Here is a 19,724-nt window from a genome sequence, read left to right as displayed (position 1 = left end):
TGTCTAATTGTATTCCTAGAATTTTGAGAGTGCTCTGTATGGGATATTTGATTGCGTTTACTTCCAGTTCTGTTATAGATGGATTTTGTTCCTTCTCTAGTAGTAGGAATTTGGTTTTCTCCGTATTCAGTTTCAGCTTATGGTTCATCATCCATTTTTCTACTGTTTCCAGTGTTGTTTTTAGGTGTCCATTGGAGCTGGGGTCTTGGATGTCAAATGGGAGAATGATGGTTATGTCATCTGCGTAGCTGAAAGAAGTTATATTTAGGGCGTCTAGGACAGTACCTAAGGAAGCTATGAAGAGGTTGAATAGTATGGGCGATAGTGGGGATCCTTGTGGTACTCCGCAGGGGTTTGTCCAGGGTTCGGATAAAATATCTTTTGACTTAACTCTATATGATCTTGTTTGAAGGAAGCCTTGGAACCAGTTGTGAACTTTACCAGTTATTCCTATGGCATCTAGTGTCTGGAGAAGTATTGGATGATCTACTAAGTCAAATGCTGCTGAAAGGTCGAGTTGGATGATTAGTAACTTGTTTCCTTTGCTGAGGTGCTGTCGGGCTATATCAAGTAAAGATACCAGTAATGTTTCTGTGCTGTGATTAGCTCTGAAACCTGATTGAGTTGGATGCAGAATGTGGTGGTCTTCTAGGTAGTAGGATAGATATTGTGCTACTAGGCCCTCTATGAGTTTGATGTATAGTGGTATAGAAGCTGCCGCATTAAATGCACTGGAGCCCGTTGAGTTCTAAGGGCTTCAGTGCATTTACTGCGGCAGCATCACTACTGTGGTTTTATAAAAGGGACCCTAAGTGCTGAATATTTCTATGGTTTTGCTAGCTCCATACACCTGAGAATTGAGTGCTGGAGCCTGGACATTACATAGTACATGACGGCAGATAAAGACCTGAATGCCTGTAATCACAATTTCAGCATTAAATTAAAATGTCATTTTACTTTGTTATTTCTGGGCCATAGGCCTTCGAAGTCCACCTGGTGCTGTCTTCAGTTTCCAACTCCAGGAATTGCCGTTGAGTCTCACTCCAGCCTAACCAAACCATCTCATTTGCGGGATTCAGACCGTGAAAGTTTGCCTATTCATATTCTAGTTAGCGATCCTCTGTGTTCCTCCCACATCACAGTTTTCCTCTGCACCACCTCCCTCAGGAGGACATTCTAGGCATCTACCACCCTCTTCCTGAAAAAGAATTTCCTCAAATTACTCTTAACCCCTCAAACTCAATTTATGTTCTCTAGTTTTACCAATTTCCCTTCTCTATAAAAGATGTGGTCCTATATTAATACCTTTAAAATATATAAATGTCCGTATCATATCACCTGTCCCTCCTCTCATCCAGAATATAGATGTTGAGGTCTTCTAGTCTCTTCTTGTATCTCTTTTGGCACAAACCACCTATCATTTTTGTCGCTTTCCTCTGGACTGCTTCAGGTCCTCTTATATCCTTGGCCAGATATGGCCTCCAAAACTGAACACATGGCCTATCTTTTAATTGGGTATAACGCCGGTGGCAGTCAGCAAAACTCGGAGCACTGCCAGCTGAAATCAGCCCAGATATGTTATTACCACCCTGGTATTTCTTAAGGGAATGGGCTAACAGCAAAGCCACTGTTCCCCAGCAGTGCCTTCAGCTTCCATTTTGAGGCAGTGTCACACTGGCATGATACGATACCCTCCTCCCCAACGCCCACTTAGCTCTGTGATCTGAGTCACATGTACAGGTTGGAGTTGCTGCAGTCATGTGTCTGAAATCTCAGGCACCAGGTAGAGATGGACTGGGCTGTACTCACATGGGGGACCCCTGAGGAAAACAGGGATGTGTGTGAATCTCTAGTAGTAGTATAGTAAGGTAGTCCTGCTGAGAGGTCCCAGGACAAGTTAAAAATAAGCAGGGAGAGGTATCTAATAAATTGAGAGCCCTCAGTATGGGCCCCAAAGTGACGGATTGGGTCAGGAATTGGTTAAGTGGAAGGCAACAGAGGGTAGTGGTCAATGGAGATTGCTCTAAGGAAAGGGATTTTACAAGTGGTGTGCCTCAAGGTTTGGTTCTTGGAGCTGTTCTTTTTAACAATTTTGTAAGCGATATTTCTGAAGAACTGTCAGGGAATATTTGCCTCATTGCGGTTGACACCAAAATATGCAATAGAGTAGACACCTCTGATGGTGTGAATAACATGAGGAAGGACCTAGCGAAGCTTGAAGAATGCTCTGAAATTTGGCAGCTAAGATTTAATGTGAAGAAATGCAAGGTCATGCATTTGGGCTGCAAAAACCTGAGGGAACGGTACAATTTAGAACTGAAGAACTTTTGTGCATGAAAAAAGAGTGGGACTTGTATGCAATAGAACAGATGTGTTTATCTTAAAGTTGAAAAGACAATGAATGCTAGAAGAATGCTAGGGTGCATAGGGAGAGATATGACCAGTAGGAAAAATGGAGGTAATGGTGAGACTTCATTTAGAGAATAGTGTACAATTCTGGAGATCGCACCTTCACAAAGATATAAACAGGATGGAGTTGAACAAAATCTTTTCCAGCGAAAGGAAAATGGTAAAACCAGAGGACATAATTTGAGGTTGAGGGGTGGTAGATTCAAAGGCAATGTTAGGAAATTCTGCTTTACGGAGAGGGTGGTTGATGCCTGGAATGCGCTCCCGAGAGAGGTGGTGTAGAGGAAAACGGTGACGAGTTCAAAGAAGCATGGGATGAACACAGAGGATCTAGAATCAGAAAATAATATTAAAAATTGAACGAAGGCCAGTACTGGGCAGACCTGCATGGTCTGTGTCTCTATATATGGCCATTTGGTTGAGGATGGGCTGGGGAGAGCTTCAATGGCTGGGAGGGTGTAGATGGGCTGGAGTGAGTTTTGATGGAGATTTCGGCAGTTGGAACCTAAGAACAGTACCGGGCAGAGCTTTGGATTCTTGCTAAGAAAAAAAACCAAACAAACATATTTTTAGATTGAATCAGGTTGGGCAGACTGGATGGACCATTAGGGTTTTTATCTGCCATCATCTACTATGTTACTATAGTCCAGAGGAAGACTACTAAAATGGTCAGTAGCCTTTGTTATAAGGTATATGGGGGTAGACTTAAAGATCTCAATGGAAGAAAGGCAGGAGAGGGGAGATATGACCGAGACGTTTAAATACATACGTGGCATAAAGGCGCATGAGGTGAGTCTGTTTCAATTGAAAGCAAACTCCGGAATAAGGTTGAAAGGGGATAGAGTCAGAAGGAACCTCAGAAAACACTTTTTCATGGAAAGACTAGGGAATGCTTGGCATGGCCTTACTGGTGGAGGTGGTGAGACAAAGTGTCTCCGCATTCACGGAAGCTTGGGCACGTACGTTTGAATGGCGTTCTTTTCGTAATGGATGTGAAATAGATATTGTAAACCGCTTGGATCCTTTATGGCTGTTCTTAAGAAACATAATCATTTTTTAGGGAGAAGAGGGGAAAGTCGATGGCATGGTTAGGCAGACTAGATAGGCCTTTGGGTTCCTTTTATTAAGGCGCCATAACCGATTCATTAGCGCGCGCTAAATCGGTTAGCGCCTGCATTTTTGCTCTCTTTCTATGGATGAATTCTAACTTTGGCCGCAGTTTGGCATTGCTGCAGTGTATCCCATTTTTTTGTAACTGGACAAGGTAACTACATAAATTTATCATCGAAACAAACTAATACCTCACCTTAACTATTCCCAATCATGTCAATTTTTCCAGTTCAGGCTCTGTCATGTAATTAGTCCCCTATCCTGTAATTCTCCTGGAAATGTCCTGTTCTCATCTGTTGTGATCCGCCTAGAACTGCAAGGTGTTGGCGGGATAGACGTCACGAATGTCGCGGAATAAAAGTCGGTCCGATTTATACGTAGTTTGCCAGAGCCGGTTAAGGGCCCCTTTTACAAAGCCACGGTAGCGATGCTGCCGTGTCAAAATGCGCCAAAGCACCTTAGAAAGTCATCGGCTCTGAAGTTCTCTCATCCTTGGAATAGAATTCAGAGGAGGAGTTTGGAGAATGTTATAGCAAAGCCTTGAGCAGTCCTTACTTACGAGGACCTACAGAGGCAAAACGTTCTCGTTAGTGGAGTCTCTGTCGAGGCCAAGTGCTGAGTCGGCAGAGTGACTAAACCGCTCCGTCCAGAGCAGGGCGGAAAACAAAGATAGCTCCTGCTCATATCCTCTACCTGTTGTGTCTCTGTTGTGTTCACGGGCGTGTGTGTGTGGGGAGGGGGGGGGACAATTCCTCCAAATGGGTTAGTTTTGCACACGCCATAACAAGAATGGACCTCACGCCTAAGCCAGGGCATGTGGAATTTACTGCTAATGCTCCATGTAGTACTTGCCTAGTGCCAAACAGAGCTTCTTTCTGGAGTTTGTAAGATGTAAGATGCCCAGGAAACTTATCCAGATATGCTTGGAAGTTCTTTTAGTGAGGCAGTGCGTGCATGTGTGTATTCACGCCTGAGGGAGTTTGCATGGTCATTGTACTGTACTGGTTCCGTGGTGAGGCAGCATGCATGTGTGTGCATGCATGCTTTTGGTTAAAAGTGAGAGATGTTTACATTGTACCTGTTGTATTTGTGTGGAGGGGGAAGGAGGAGGGTCGTGTGTGAGAGAGTCTTGAACTGCTGGCTGTAACCTTTGCTGTCATCAGACAGAGTGTGTGAGGGAAGCTGGCACCGCCGCTGCCTGTATGAACTGTCCTATGACGGTCACGCTACATACATGTAACCAGGCTCCAACTTACCTGCTGTCGGGCTCTTGGGAATATGGATCCAGAAGAACTGTTCTGCGGAAGGGTCGAAGGGTATCCAAGACTCAGACGCACACTTCCTCTCAGCGAGTCCTTTGCTGCTTTCAGCACCAGTAGCTTTACTGGGATAATTCTGACTGGCAAGTGTCTGAAGTCTGCAACCAGGGTGGAGATCCAAAGACAGAAATAATCCCACGGACTGAGCTTCCCAGCCGAAACGCCCCTCGCCATTCAAACTGGGCAGAGCAGGAGCAAAGCTTTGTAACCAGCTCTCTGCTCAGGGACGCTCTTCCCCTTTGCACGGAAAGGAAAGAACAGCCGAGGAGTGTTATCTTCTTAAAGCCACACTGTCCTTACTTCCTCTCAAGGCTGCCAAGTTATCCAGGAGCGGAGTTTTAGGTCGGTCCTGGATTTCTGACAACCCCATCTCATGTATTCAGCACCTATTTCAATGGGAGCACAAATACCGTATGGCAATAGGATGTGAGTTCAAATCCAGGACTGAAGGTCCCTCCTGAAACTAGGGAACTGGCAGCTCTGTCCCGTGTTGGTAAGGCAGTCTGTTGCCCAGAATCCTTCTTACAGAGCCACTCTGGAAACATTACAGTTTGAACTAGGTGCTTGACTGGGTACTTTCGTGCGCTAGCTAAACCGATAATTGCAGACTAAGGCTGCCAGCTGGCTCCAAATTTGCCCAACAAGTTCATCCATGCCTAGTTTTACCCCATTGCATGTAGGAATTTGTAAGAAAATTAACAGTAAACTTCCAGCGTGCAATGGAGGAAATTCTGGACTGGATCAACCTGCAGAACAGAACTCTAGCTAGGTATTATGCTGCTAATACCTGTTAGCATAGGCGCTGGAATGGTGGGGGGGGGGGCACAAGGGCTGTGGCCTCCCCCCAAATTGCCACATACTTACATCTCTTTCATCATTGTCACTTTTCCACCTTAGTTCAGTCAATTATCTTATCTCGTCTCGACTATTGCAACGTTATTTACCTTGGTGTAACAAAAGCTTGCGTCTACAGATTACAATTAATTCAAAACACTGCTGCGAAATTGATTTTTGGGAAACGTAAATGTGATCACGTGACGCCGTTACTTCAGAGTCTTCATTGGCTCCCAGTTTGCTTTAGAGTTCAATTTAAGTGTGCCTGTGTTGTTTTTAAATTTTTACATGGTATTTTTACTCCTCTCCTTCCTCTATCCTGGAACGTTTCGAGATTTTCTTTCGTAAGAGGTGATCAACAATTCAAATGATCTCTTCCTTCCAAAAAAAGGGCTTAAGGGAGTTACGTTTTTCAGTCACTCTCTGATTTTTAAGCGATCTCAACTGTGGAACGACCTTCCACTTCTTTTAAGGAGTTCTGGCTCGCTTCAACCTTCTCGCAAATCCTTAAAAACTACTTTATTTGCTAAACACTTTGAAAATTAACTTCAGCAAACTTAGTCTTATTCTTTTATGGTTTTTTATTCGATAACTTAACTATTGTAAACGAGTCGAGCTTTCCTTGAATGATGATTCGGTATATAAAGTCAAGCATTAGATTAGATTAGATTATCCCTGGTGGTCCAGTGGTGCAGCTGGCAGGAGCGAGCTTTCTTCGCTCCTGCCCCGCTGCTAATCCGGTCTTCGCGGCTGGTTTCTTCTGCCGCTGAGCAGCAATGAGCATGAGCGCGTTTTGGCGTTCCTGCTCGGCGCTCAGCGGCTTCTTTGACTGGCTCCCAGTAATGCCCAGATGTCTCAATCCATCTTCCTTTTTCTGCAGCCCTATGGTAACCCTACCCTCCATAGAAGCCATAAAAATCCTGACTAATACTCCTTCAGAAGAATAAGCTAACCTTTTTCTCCACCTCAGACCTCGCGTTAAAGTCCCAGCATCCGGCTCAACCTTCTCGTCTGTGCATTTCTTTCCACTGGCACAGAGTAGCTAACGGCTTCATTCGCATGGATTTAAATGTGTCGTGCGTTGTCTAGCCCAGTGTTTTTCAACCTTTTTACATCTATGGACCGGCGGAAATAAAAGAATTATTCTGTGGACCGGTATCGGTCTGTGGACCAGCGGTTGAAGAACACTGGGTTAAGCCGTGGGCCAGACCCCGCCCATCTCTACCCAATCTCCACCCCAGACCCCGCCCCCTTAATAGTACTAATTGTAACACTATTTTTTCCATTCATTTTTCACAGATACACAATATAATCTTATTAACAACACATAATGGTTAACCACAAAATTAAACTACACAAAGCACACTGACAGCAGATGTAAATTCTCAAAATGGACATAATTCAACCACTAAATTCAAAAATAAAATCATTCCCCCTACCTTTGTTGTCTCCCTCCCTCCATGCTATGCCTTACCTTCTGGCCTGCTCCTGCCTGGCCATTTTATGCCGCCCCTGGTATTATCTTCAGGCTGGCTCCCTCTTCCTCACTGATGCAGTGCACAAAGCTGCGGGCAGCAGCTCTTTGCGCGTCCCGTGCCTCATCGGGAAGCCTTCCCTCTGACGTTGCAATGTCAGAGAAAAGGCTTCCGGTTCAGGTGCAGGATGCGTGTAGGAGCCGCTGCCCATGGCTTTGTGCACTGAATCAGTGAGGAAGAGGGAACTGGCTCAAAGATAACGCCGCATCGATCGAACCGTGGACTGGCGGTTGAAGAACACTGTTTTGGGCCTGATGCACGTGCTGGCCCTGTGGACTGGCACCGGTCCATGGATCGGTGGTTGAAGAACACTGTTTTGGGCCTGATGCACGTGCTGGCCCTGTGGACCGGCAGGAAATTTCTGTGGACCGGCACCGGTCCATGGATCGGTGGTTGAAGAACACTGTTTTGGGCCTGATGCACGTGCTGGCCCTGTGGACCGGCACCGGTCCATGGATCGGTGGTTGAAGAACACTGTTTTGGGCCTGATGCACGTGCTGGCCCTGTGGACCGGCACCGGTCCATGGATCGATGGTTGAAGAACACTGTTTTGGGCCTGATGCACGTGCTGGCCCTGTGGACCGGCACCGGTCCATGGATCAGTGGTTGAAGAACACTGGTCTAGCCAACATAAGAACAGACTTACTGGGTCAGACCAATGGTCTACCTAACCCAGCATCTTGTTTCCGACAGTGGCCAATCCAGGTTACAAGTACCTGGCAAAAACCCAAATAGTAGCAGCATTCCAGAATATCAAAGAATAGAAACATTCTAGAACCCCCAGATAGTAGCAACATTCCATGCAGAACCCCCAAAGAGTAGCTTGACTCCATGCTACTGATCCAGGGCAAGCAGTGGCGTCTCCCATGTGCGTCTCAATAACAGACTCTGGACTTTTCCTCCAGGAAATTGTCCAAACCTTTTTTTAAAACCAGCTACGTTAGCCGCTCTTACCACCTTCTCTGGCAATGAGTTCCAGACTTTGCCTACATGCAAAACTCATTCCCCTCAGTAGCTAAGCTGGGAGTGGTAGGGTTAATTTGAACTTTAAATTCAAAGTATATTCTCTGAATCACGGTTCAATGTTTACAACACTTCTCTGCACCTCCTCCGCCAATAAAGGCCACGATTTGCAAGTAAAGATTCAGCAAATATTGACTTTGCTTATACCCTTTTAATAAACCTTTGTAAGGAGACTGAATGAATCTCTTTCCGGTTTCTCACATTAAAAGTAACGCTCAGTAGCTCTCAGCCTTTCCTCAGTCACACAGGTATACAAGTATCCATAACAGCACCCTGAAAAGCTGCCTCCCCCACCCCACCCCATAATGAAGGTAGCCGGCATACTCATTTTCACAAAAATCTTTCAGACCCACGTGAGTAACCAACTCACAATTGAGCACGTGTAACCAACTCACGTGAGCAACACTCATGCCTCCACCCATCCCAATTCAGATTCCATCAACAACACAGCAATACTCCCCCAATTTGATATTTCAGCAGCCTTCGATTCAGTTGACCACCATCTATACCACAGGTGTCGAAGTCGGTCCTCGAGGGCCGGAATCCAGTCGGGTTTTCAGGATTTCCTCAATGAATATGCATTGAAAGCAGTGCATGCGCATAGATCTCATGCATTTTCATTGGGGAAATCCTGAAAACCCGACTGGATTGCGGCCTTTAAGGAGGAACTTTGAGACCCTTGGTTCTGGCCACATAGACATGCCAAAAGAGCAGTGGGACACCTTAGAAGACACTGCTGTGTGAACTTCCCATAAAGCAGAGGTCTCAAAGTCCCTCATTGAGGGCCGGAATCCAGTCGGGTTTTCAGGATTTCCCCAATGAATATGCATTGAAAGCAGTGCATGCAAATAGATCTCATGCAGATTCATTGGGGAAATCCTGAAAACCCGACTGGATTCCGGCCCTCGAGGAGGGACTTTGACACCCCTGACTATACTAACAAAACTATCAGAAATAGGTATAACAGGCACAGTTCTAAAATGGTTCTCAGATTTCCTACAAAACAGAGCATATATCGTCAATAAGAGCGAAGAGACCTCCAACCCCTGGAAAGCCTTCTGTGGTGTGCTACAAGGCTCCCTACTCTCCCCCATCCTATTCAATCTCTTCATGAGCTCTCTAGGTAACATCAAATTCGAAGACGAAAGCATAACGTCCTATGCAGATGGCATTTTTCTCCTTATTCCCACAACCAAAAATCAATCGGACATTTCCAACAAAATCTCACACAATATAGACAGAATCCAAAATTGGGCAACAACCAGCAAACTGAAACTAAACACAACTAAAACCAAAGTTCTATACTTCCACACGGCCCAGCAAACAGCACTAACAAGCATCTCCCTTCGATCAGGCGAAACCCTCTCCATAGACGAGTCCTCCAAAATCCTAGGTTACATACTGGACTCCACTCTAACCATGGAACCTCAAATATCTAGTCTCTGAATGAAATCCCTCTACAACCTGAGACAACTAAGACTAATCAGACCATAATTTCACCAACACTACTTTGCCTTAATCGTACAACTGATGATCCTACCACAACTGGACTACTGCAACTCCATCTAGATAGGAATCAACACTGCTCTAATTCACAAAATGCAACTCATCCAAAACACTGCCATAATACTTATCTTCAACCTGTGAAAATACGACTCAGTCACAACCTTCATCAAACAATTGCACTGGCTACCCATCCCACCACGAATAACATTCAAAATAACTTGCATCATTCATCGCATACTTTATGGAAACTCTGCGGCCCCACTCATCCAGAAATAAAGGGAGCGCTACATAGACATGGCTTTAAACTGAGGAGAAGGGGAAAGCCGATAGTCGATCTGACATCGACACATCGGACAAGAGTATCAAACAAGGATACTGAGCCGGGAACATGTAAAAGAGGGCTCGAGACCGAGTGGGAATTTTTGGAAAAAGGACCCAAAGATGCAATACAGGGGCCCAAGGAACAAACGAAACTAAAGAGCAGGAAGAAAAGAGAACAGCAGGAGCCAGAGGGACATCCAAAAATGGGGAAGCAGGCTGAGGACGAGATAGACATACCACAGGAGGAGGATGAACGAAACGAGGCTCGGGGACTGGCAGCCCATGAGGGGGTTGGCAGGAGCACCAAACCATGAGGAAAACCAACAGGGAAGGTAAACAACCAGGAGTTAAATTGCCTATACACTAATGCAAGGAGCCTAAGAACCAAAATGGGAGAGCTAGAAGTCATAGCCAGTAAGGAGGACCTAGACATAATTGGAGTCACAGAAACATGGTGGTCCGAGGACAACAATTGGGATGTGGTCATACCAGGGTACAAGCTCTATAGGAGAGACAGGACATACAAGAAGGGTGGAGGAATAGCGCTATATATAAAGACTCCATTCCTTTAACCAGGATGGAAACAACAGTAAGGGCAGACGGCTTGGAATCGCTATGGGTTAAGCTATCAGGAGGAAATGGAGCAGACATAAAATTGAGACTGTACTATCGCCCGCTAGGACAATCAGAAGCAAATGACCAGGACCTGGAGGCTGAATTGAGACAGGTATGCAAAAGCGGAAGTGTGGTTGTGATGGGGGATTTCAACTACCCTGGAATAGACTGGAGTATTGGACACTCCAACTACACAAGGGAAACAAAATTCCTGGAGGCTATGAGGGACTGTTTCATGGAACAACTGGTCACGGAACCAACACGAGGAGATGCCACTCTCGACCTAATCCTCAATGGCTAGGGGGACCCGCAAAGGAAGTGGTAGTACTAGCGCCACTAGGAAACAGCGATCACAACATGATGCAGTGCAAGCTAGCAATAGGAACATCAAAGGTGAAAAGAACCACAACGACAGCACTCAATTTCAGAAAAGGGAATTACGAGGCCATAAGGAAAATGGTGGGAAAGAAACTCAGCAGCAGCTCAGGGAAGATGGAGACCGTAGAAAAAGCCTGGTTCTTACTCAAGGACACGGTGCACAAAGCACAGAACCTGTACGTCCCCAGGTTTAGGAAAGGGTGCAAAAAGAATCGAACAAAAAACCCGGTGTGGATAACAAATACAGTGAAAAAGGCGATAAGGGATAAGAAAACATTGTTCAGAAAATGGAAAAAGGACCAAACCAAGGACAACCAGAAGGAGCACAAAAGACACCAAAAGGAATGTCACCGAGTGATTAGGAAAGCAAAAAGAGAATATGAAGAGAGACTGGCGGGGGAAGCAAGAAACTTCAAACCATTCTTCAGGTACGTGAAGGGGAAACAACCGGCCAGGGAGGAAGTGGGACCATTGGATGATGGAGACAAGAAGGGAGCGGTAAAGGAGGAAAAAGAGATAGTTGACAGGTTGAACAAGTTCTTCTCGTCAATCTTCACAAGAGAGGACACATCCAATATTCTAGAACCCGAGGAGATCTTAAGTGGGGATCAGGATGAAAAGCTGGTCCAACTAGAGGTAAGCCAAGAGGATGTCCTCCTACAGATAGACAGACTGAAGAGCGACAAATCACCAGGTCCGGACGGCATCCACCCAAGGGTACTAAAAGAACTGAGAAACGAAATAGCGGCTACACTTCGCCAAATATGTAACCTATCCTTAAAAACTGGGGAGATCCCGGAGGACTGGAAAATAGCGAATGTCACGCCCATCTTTAAGAAGGGATCAAGGGGTGACCCGGGAAACTAAAGGCCGGTGAGCTTGACCTCGGTTCCGGGAAAGATGATGGAAGCACTGGTTAAGGACAGCATCTGTGAACACATAGAAAACAATGGACAGCTGAAGGCGAGCCAGCACGGCTTCTGCAAGGGAAGGTCGTGCCTCACGAACTTACTGTACTTCTTTGAGGGAATAAACAGCCAGATGGATAAAGGGGAATCCATAGACATCATTTACCTTGACTTCCAAAAAGCCTTCGACAAGGTACCCCACGAACGGCTGCTTAAGAAGCTGTGGAACCACGGGGTGCAAGGGGATGTCTACCGATGGATCAAACACTGGCTGGCAGGCAGGAAACAGAGGGTTGAAGTAAAGGGCCATTACTCAGACTGGCAATGGGTCACGAGCGGAGTTCCACAGGGGTCGGTGCTGGGACCACTCCTGTTCAATATATTTATTAACGACCTGGAGGCGGGAACAAAATGTGAGGTTATTAAATTTGCGGATGACACCAAACTCTGCAGCAGGATTAGAACCGCGGAAGACTGCGAAGACCTGCAAAGGGACCTAACGAGGCTGGAAGAGTGGGCAAAAAAGTGGCAAATGAGTTTTAACATAGAGAAATGCAAGGTCATGCATGTAGGGAAAAAGAACCCGATGTTCAGCTACAAAATAGGGGGATCATTACTAGGGGTGAGCAACCTTGAAAGAGACCTGGGGGTGATGGTGGACACAACATTGAAAGCATCAGCACAGTGTGCGACAGCCTCAAAGAAAGCGAACAGAATGTTGGGTATCATTAAAAAAGGTATCACAACCAGGACGAAGGAAGTCATCATGCCGCTGTATCGTGCAATGGTGCGCCCACATCTGGAGTACTGTGTCCAGTACTGGTCGCCATAACTCAAGAAGGACATGGCAGTACTTGAGGGAGTTCAGAGAAGAGCGACTAAACTGATAAAAGGTATGGAAAACTTTTCATACGCTGACAGGTTGGAAATGCTGGGGCTATTCTCCCTGGAAAAGCGGAGACATGATAGAAACCTTCAAAATCCTGAAGGGCATAGAGAAGGTAGACAGGGACAGATTCTTCAGACTGTGGAGAACCACAAGTACAAGGGGGCACTCGGAGAAATTGAAAGGGGACAGGTTTAGAACAAACGCTAGGAAGTTCTTTTTTACCCAGAGGGTGGTGGACACATGGAACGCACTTCTGGAGGTTGTTATAGGCCAGAGCACGCTACAGGGGTTCAAGGAAGGTTTAGATAGGTTCCTAAAGGATAAGGGGATTGAGGGGTACAGATAGAAGTAGAGGTAGGTTATAGGAATAGTCAGGGACCACTTCACAGGTCATAGGCCTGATGGGCCGCCGCGGGAGCGGTCCGCTGGGCGCGATGGACCTCTGGTCTGACCCAGTGGAGGCAACTTCTTATGTTCTTAAGACAAAGCAATCGCCGACAAACTGAACACATTTTTTGGATCTGTATTTACTGAACAGGATATACACATCATACTGGAACCCATCAGGCTATATGCTGGAAGCGAAGAAGGGAAACTGACAGGTTTAACAGTCAGTCTAGAAGAGGTATGCAGGCAGATTGGTAGGCTTAAGAAAGATAAATCCCCGGGACCGGATGGTATCCATCCGAGGGTCATCAAGGAACTGAAAGGGTCTATAGCTGAACTGCTTCAGCTAATAGCAAATCTGTCAATCAAATCAGGAAAGATTCCGGAGGACTGGAAGGTGGCGAATGTTACACCGATCTTCAAAAAAGGTTTGAGGGGAAACCCGGGAAACTACAGACCGGTGATTCTGACCTCAATACCAGGAAAGATGGTAGATGCGCTGATAAAGGACCGCATCATTGATCATCTTGACGGACACGGTCTGATGAGGACCAGCCAGCATGGTTTCAGCAAAGGCAGATCTTGTTTGATGAACTTGCTGCACTTCTTCGAGGGAGTAAACAGGCAGATAGATAAGGGCGACCTGGTCAACATTGTATATCTGGATTTTCAGAAGGCGTTTGACAAGGTTCCGCATGAACTACTACTTCGGAAAACTGCGAGCCATGGAATCGAGGGTGAAATACTCGCGTGGATTAAAAACTGGCTGGTGCATAGGAAACAGAGAGTGGGGGGTAAATGGACAATACTCGGACTGGAAGAACATCACTAGTGGGGTGCCGCAGGGCTTGGACCCGTGCTTGGATCCATGCTCGGTGCTTGGACCCGTGCTTTTCAATATCTTTATAAACAATCTGGACATAGGTACGACGAGTGAGGTGATTAAATTTGCGGACGATACGAAGTTATTCAGAGTAGTGAAGACACAGGGGGATTGTGAAGATCTGCTTTGTGACATAATCAGGCTCGAGGAATGGGCATTGACATGGCAGATGAGGTTCAACGTGGATAAGTGTAAAGTGATGCATGTCGGTAACAAAAATCTCATGCATGAATACAGGATGTCCGGGGCGGTACTTGGAGAGACCTCCCAGGAAAGAGACTTGGGAGTTCTGATCGACAAGTCGATGAAGCCGTCCATGCAATGTGCGGCGGCGGCAAAAAGGGCGAACAGAATGCTAGGAATGATAAAGAAGAGTATCACGAACAGATCGGAGAAGGTTATCATGCTGCTGTACCGGGCCATGGTGCTCCCTCACCTGGAGTATTACGTCCAGCACTGGTCGCCTACATGAAGAAGGACATGGTACTACTCGAAAAGGTCCAGAGAAGAGCGACTAAAATGGTTAAGGGGCTGGAGGAGTTGCCGTATAATGAGAAGCTAGAGAAACTGGGCCTCTTCTCCCTCAAACAGAGGAGATTGAGAGGGGTCATGATCGAAACATTCAAGGTACTGAAGGGGGATAGACTTAGTAGATAAGGACAGGTTGTTCACCCTCTCCAAGGTAGAGAGAACGAGAGGGAATTCTCTAAAGTTGAAAGGGGATAGATTCCGTACAAACGTAAGGAAGTTCTTCTTCACCCAGAGAGTGGTGGAAAATTGGAACGCTCTTCCGGAATCTGTTATAGGGGAAAACACCCTCCAGGGATTCGAACAGAGGAGATTGAGAGGGGACAAGATCGAAACATTCAAGGTACTGATGGGGGATAGACTTAGTAGATAAAGACAGGTTATTCACCCTATCCAAGGTAGGGAGAACGAGAGGCTGAAACTTTTCACGCTATTTATTTTTTCAATTTTCTATACTATTCTCCCAAGTAGAGAATGACACAGGGAGAAATTTTTTCCCGTCCCGGCAAGTTCTTTTCCTGTCCCTGCCCCATTCCCGCAAGCTCCATCTTCATCTGCACAAGCCTCAAACACTTTAAAATCATATGTGCAGTTAAGGCAGAGCTTACAGGAATGGGGCAGGGACAGCGACATAACTCGCAGGAACGGGACAGAGAAATTGAGTTCCTGCAGGACGGGGACAAATTTGTCCCTGTGTCATTCTCTAGTGCAAGTTTCCCTCATGTTGCCTGCCAGTGTGCTTCAATCTTCCTCCTACGGGACACTGGTGACTTCCATTGACCCTAACTGGAGTTCTCTGACTCTCCTCCACATCCCCTGGAGGCTTGCTACTCTTCTTTGGTTTTATTTTGCAGCACTGTGTGGCTCTTATTAAGTTTGAGTCACACACAGTCCAAACACCTGTTCTATTCTTGCAAAACTGTGAAATCTACACAGACATCAGCCTTACTCAGTGAGTGACTCACCCTCTGGTCCACTACAGCATTTGTTCAAACACTGACTGTTAAGACCCCATAAACCCTTGTTCTAGACCAGGGGTCTCCAAATTACTCCTCCATGGCCACATTAAGAACTCGTTCTTAACCTGGGGACTGCCTGTATAGGAATAATCAAGCCATTGTGACATCACTGCTGAGGTTGGCTTTCAGGCATTGGTGGAATGAGGCATTATGATGTCACAATACCAGCTCTAGAATGTTGCTGCTCCTTAGGATCTTGCCAGGCACTTGTAACCTGGATTGGCCCCTGTTGGAAACAGGATACTTTGCTTGAGGGACCTTCGGTCTGTCCCAGTATGGCAGTTCTTATGTTTTTATGAGATTCAAGTACAGGCATCCTTGAGTTACACACGCCCGACTTAAGTACGACTCATACTTAAGAACGCGGTTGTGGCTTCATTTGATTTCACTGAGCAGTATTTCCAGTGGCAGAGACTCCTACACTTCTCCTGCAGCAGATTCAGGAACGATGAAGGGCCACATTAAGAACAGGGTGTGGTTGTGCCTGCTGTACCTTAGAGGGAACAGTGGTAGAGACAGTTGGCCCTTTTGTCAGCTGGGAGCAGAGGGAAGCAGCAAGAATCTTAAAATCTACAAGTTCTGAGTTACATACAAATCTGACTTAAGAAGTAACTCGTTCTTAATCCAGGGACTGCCTGTATAGGAATAATCAAGCCAATGTGACATCACTGATGAAGTTGGCTCTTAGGCATTGGTGGAATGAGGCATTATGACATCAGTTGGCTCTTAGGCATTGGTGGAATGAGGCATTATGACATCAGTTGGCTCTTAGGCATTGGTGGAATGAGGCATTATGACATCAGCTTTGGAATGTTGCTACTTAAGAATGCAGTTACGGCTTCATTTGATTTCACTGAGTGGTATTTCCAGTGGCAGAGACTCCTACACTTCTCCTGTAACAGATTCAGGAATGTGGTTGTGCCTGCTGCACCTTAGAGGGAACAGTGGTAGGGACAGTTGGCCCTTTTGTCAGCTGGGAGCAGAGGGAAGCAGCACAAATTTTAAAATCCACAAGTTCTGAGTTACATACAAATCCGACTTAAGAACAACTTTAAAACCATAATGCGTTCTTAACCCGGGGACTACCTGCCCTGCCGTTCTATTCTACAACCAAAGCAGTTTACTTGGATTATATGCAGGCACTGGGCAAACTGGACGGGTCATTTTGCTCTTTACTTGCTGTATCGTATCCATGACTATGGCTGGAATTAAGATGGGATTTTACTGCTCCGAAGTGACTCCTTAGGACCCAGCTGGAGATTTCTAGTAGAACACAGCAAGAAGCGGTAATTGTGACAACTGCCTCCACCAGATTCCCAAATGCCGGAGATTTCAAGTTCAGAGCTCATCTCTGGATGCCGAAAAGGGAGAAAACAAGTGGAGGCGTAGGCAGAAGCACTGCAACCCCCGACAATGCTACTCTGCTTTTCTGGTTTAAATCTAATAGTGCTTTTAATGTCTGAGACAAAAAAACCAGGAGCTCTAATGGCAACTATAGTGTAAGCAAAAGAGCACTAGAAAGTCCACTAGGAATACAGATGAATTTAAATTAATCTTACCTTCTGTGAGAGGGATTAAAACTTTTAGGTACGCTTTCTCATTCTCTGGCTTTTTCTATGGTAAAAATATGGAATGATCTTCCTTCAATTATCAGAACATCGTTTTCTCTGACATTTTTTAGAAAAACTGAAAACAAATTTGTTTCAGAAATTTTTAACTGATATTTGAACGAGAAAATTTTTAAGTATTTTACATTTAAGGATAGAATTATGAATTTTTGCTTTTTTTAACTTTATTCCTGCTTTATTAATGTATTCTATTTTAAATATTGTTAACCGGTTCGAGTCCCTTATGGGAATGACCCAATATATAAAATAAAGGATTAGATTAGATTAGAAAGTCAGTAGCTCTAGAGGTCAGAGGGCTGAAGAGGTAAGCAGAGAATTTGCATTCCCAGTCTAAGCTGGAATGTAGAGCAATTGGGGGGGGGGGGGGGAGAGAGAGTGGCAAGGAGAAAGGGGATATGTCACAAGAAAAGCCCAAAACAAATGCACAGGCACCAAGAGGATCCCCAACTGCCGCCTTATTAATTGGACAAGATGATCAGATCCTGGTATCTAGCCCACGCCATGCATGAAAGTGTATTTTTATTAATTTTCTTAGAGAAATCAAGAGATGATCAGAACTTCAAATCTACGAAAATCAAGGATAACCAAGTGTTTTCAACAGCGAACCACACGAATTGGACTATCATAAGAATTGCAATACAGGGACAGTGGCCAACCCAGGTCCCAAGAACCAGTCATAGCATAATACTGTATACTCTTACATATGTTTCAATCGGGTTGCATTCTGAGGTCAAGTAGGCCACATTTGGCCTTTTAGCCACACATTGGAAATCCATGGTGTACATCCACAAAAAGTAGGGTTACCAGATTATCCAAACGGAAAACCTGGACCCATGGCCCCACCCACACACCCGCTCCCTTCTGGCTGGCCATGCCCCATTCTGCCCCCTCAACCTGCCCGAGCGACGTTGGATGGCATTCGCGCATGCACTGGGGTGACGCGATGACGTCATGCACATCACAGCGTTGCATGTGTGAATGCCGTTCCCAACGTCGCTCGTTGCCAGAAGCTTTTCAAAACCCAAAGTGCCAGGTTTTGAAAAGCTGTTCGGGGAAATCCGGATGTCTGGTACCCCTAACAATAAGGCAAACTTTTATTTCTTCAACAGTATCTCTCATAAATATACTAAACAGAATCAGCCCCAGTACTGACCCCTAAGGCACTCCACTATTCACCTTCCTTTCCTCCAAGCCAATTCCATTTCCTGCCAACTTCTTCGCCTGTCTGTCGGTTTTCATCTAGTTCGCCACTTTGGGTCCTAAGTTCAGAACCTCTCAACGTATTCAGGAGTCTTCTGTGAGGAACCATATCTCTAGTCCAGCTCCATTATCCAGTTCTTTGATCGCCTAGTCAAAGACATTGTCACATTCATTTGGCAGGATTTTCCTTTGGTAAAACCATGTGGCCTCGGATCCTGCAACCCGTTCTTGGGTTCCGACTAGAGAGTTGCACGGGGACAGAAATCCCACCCATCCCCGCCCGTCCCCGCAAGGTTCCTCTCCGTCCCCACCCTTCCCCGTCAGGATCCTTTCCGTCCTCACCCATCCCCGCAAGGAATTACCTCCATCCCCGCCCGTCCCCCTAAAAAACAGCAATTCCTTCTGACAGGATCATCAATTCTACAGTTTCTTTTGTTTTTGCGCTGCTGTTTTCCTTGTGGAATCTCTTTGGTGGAACCCTTTTTTTGTTTCCTGTTCAGGTAATTAACTTATAAACCCCCTCTTTTACTAAGGCTGACGTGTCTATTATATTATATGGACGAACCCTGCTTCCAAAGCCTTCCATCCCCGTGGGAGTCCCGTTGGCTAGAGGGGGTCCCCGTGGGTGTCCCGTGAGCCAGAGGGGGGTCCACGTGGGAGTCCTGTGGGTTAGGGGGGATTCCCGCGGGAACCCCGCAGGACCTGCGGGATTCCCACGATCCCCGTTCCCGTGCAGACCTCTAGTTCCGACATCTGATTAGCTGGGAGCCAAAACCAGAAGGAACATAGAAAGGAATTACCCACAGCAAGGCTCTTTCTTATGCTAAGGGTTTCATGCAGCTGAAGCATGGAACTCGTAATCAGCTAAATGAAGCATCTGGCACTGGGTCACAATCAGATGATTTCATTGGCAAAACTATATTTATGATTCACGGCTCCTGGGAAAAAGGATTAATTAATGAAATTTCTTACAATATTTGAGATTTAGGATGCTAATGGAACTGTTATTACAAGATGCACTCTAAGGTGATTTCAGAAAGTTAGACTCTGGGCCAGCTAAGCTTGGGATTTGGCCTGTCAGTGCAATCAGGTGGCCGTTCGTTATTCAATTTGGCATTTACTGAAAGAACAGTTTTAAGACTCCCACTGCACAGCGGTTTCCACCATTACAGCTTGCCCTACAAATATAATTAGCCATATCTGTACAAGTAAAAGAGCCTTGAGCTATAACT

General features: G+C 45.8%; 1 protein-coding gene across 7 annotated transcripts in view; it reads right to left on the bottom strand.

Annotated features, from left to right (window-relative positions):
• The window catches only part of STON2 (stonin 2), a 157,794-nt gene that overhangs the window by 123,676 nt on the left and 14,394 nt on the right, over nucleotides 1-19,724 (bottom strand). For 2 of the 7 annotated variants that reach the window (XM_033950925.1, XM_033950932.1), the window contains exon 1: nucleotides 4,776-4,905. The exons of the other annotated variants lie outside the window; for them this stretch is intronic. The gene's annotated coding sequence lies outside the window, so the exon portion shown is untranslated. Of the gene's footprint in view, nucleotides 1-4,775; nucleotides 4,906-19,724 lie in introns of those variants that run through there. 7 annotated transcript variants of the gene reach the window in all.

This window comes from Geotrypetes seraphini, chromosome 7 (genome assembly GCF_902459505.1).
Source record: "Geotrypetes seraphini chromosome 7, aGeoSer1.1, whole genome shotgun sequence".
Lineage (NCBI taxonomy): Eukaryota > Metazoa > Chordata > Amphibia > Gymnophiona > Dermophiidae > Geotrypetes > Geotrypetes seraphini.
Note: the sequence above shows the minus strand (reverse complement) of the source record. Positions and strands in the feature narration are given on the sequence as shown.